We start from the raw sequence: 1,873 nt of genomic DNA on the forward strand, positions 1-1,873 counted from the left end.
GATTCCAGTTTCGAATGTAGATTTGGAAAATAGTCCACTGCTAGGAGACATAGATAATGAAGATGAACCACATGATTTCGAAATTGTTGAAGAAACTGTTGATGAAGAGAAGATTGTGGATTCATTTGGAGGTAAGAGAAAAGGTAATTTGTTAGTAGAGGATCAATTTCTAGAAGGTCTAGTGCAACAGACTTCAAATAATGAAGCTCAATCCGATGAACAATGCAGTAAAGAGTATCTTCAGGAAAATCCCATATCACCTGTTAATGATGAAGGTTTAGAGGATGAATTGAATGATTCAAAAACCACTTAAGGGTATCAGGTCTTTGTAGTTGAAATGAAGAGAAAATTGAATAGTTTTCCAAGAGTGAAACTCAGAATGCTCAAGAAATTGTATCTCCTAAGAACTACAATGAGGAATCTCAAGAGACTGTGAAGGATGAAGCTCATGAAATCAAGTCTTATTTTTGAAACAAAAGCAAAGTGTGTTTTGGACTTGATGAGTTCAATGGTACAAAAAAGGAGGAAGATGACAACCAACTGATTTATGAGAATGAATCTTATGAAGGTGAACCAATGGATTGTGGAAACACTCCAGAATTTAAAAATAAGCTTCAATTTGATGCAAACAATTTGAATGGTGCTCACCAATTTGAACTCCTACCAAAAGCTTTGTCTCTAGAAAATTTGTCACAGCTGGCATCATATAGTGAAGGTCAAGAGCCTAGGGAATTTAGTGAAGAGGAGCTTTTAGTTCTAAATGATGTTCAGAAAATTCACATCTCACTAGTTCATGGTGAAGCTTAAGAAGATAAATTGAGTGATCCCAAAACTACAGAAGGATTTCATGACTCTATATATCAAAGAGAGGAGCATTACGAACTTGCTTCAATCACTGAAACTCAGGATGTTGAAGAAACCATCTTTCACAAGCAAAATGATGGCTCTCCTGATGCAGTTTGGATGAAAGTGAAAAATCCTGAATAGGTAGATATGTACAATGAACTTCAAGTAACATACGAGAACATTCAAGCTTCAGAGGATGAAGTGCATCAAGGCAACGTTTTAGACAATGGAAATGAGTTTTATAACCTCAATGAGTTGTATGGTTCACCTCAAAAGGAGGAAGATGCAGTTGAGTAGATCACCAAGAATGTTCACATTCCCTTAACAAATGGTGATCAAGTGGAACATGGATCTTACAATGTAGCTATGGAAAAAAATGAAGTTGAAGATGAAGCATATAAGGAAATCATTAGTATTGTTGATGGCATAACTGATGCAAGTCAAATTAAAAAAAAAATGTTTGATATGGACAACCATGGAAAACATGAGGGATTCATTGCCCCTGACAAAATTGAGGGAAAGGAGGATGACCGGGAAGAAAAATCTATACAGAACGAAGCTGAAGAGACACAAGAATTCAAAGTTGGACAAAATATACAACTTGTGAAAGTAGACACAGTGGCCAGCAACCAGGAACCTTCTAACATGGATACTCCATTGAAGATGCCTATGCTTACAAAAGGCCTTGATATATCTCCTTGCTTGAATTCTTTGTTTGGATTGGACATTAGTGATCCATTAGATAAGCCCAAGATTATGGAGAGTAATGATGCATTATTTTGTTTAGGTATAGTTGATTCTCTTCCAGAAAATATATTAGAGATTGTTACAGAAGCTGCATGCAAGTAGGAACTTTACCAATTGGATAATCCTTTGAAGACCCTTGAGGTTACAGAGGGATATAATATAGCTGTGGAAAAGAATGAAGTTGAATATGGAGCATGCCAGGAAAGCATTTTTATTGTTGATGGCATAACTGATGCAAGTCCAATTAGAGAACAATTGTTTGACATGGACAACAACAAAA

Source organism: Pinus tabuliformis, chromosome J (assembly GCF_031772625.1).
Source record: "Pinus tabuliformis cultivar Carrire ecotype Pingquan chromosome J, CPIR1, whole genome shotgun sequence".
NCBI classification, from domain to species: domain Eukaryota; kingdom Viridiplantae; phylum Streptophyta; class Pinopsida; order Pinales; family Pinaceae; genus Pinus; species Pinus tabuliformis.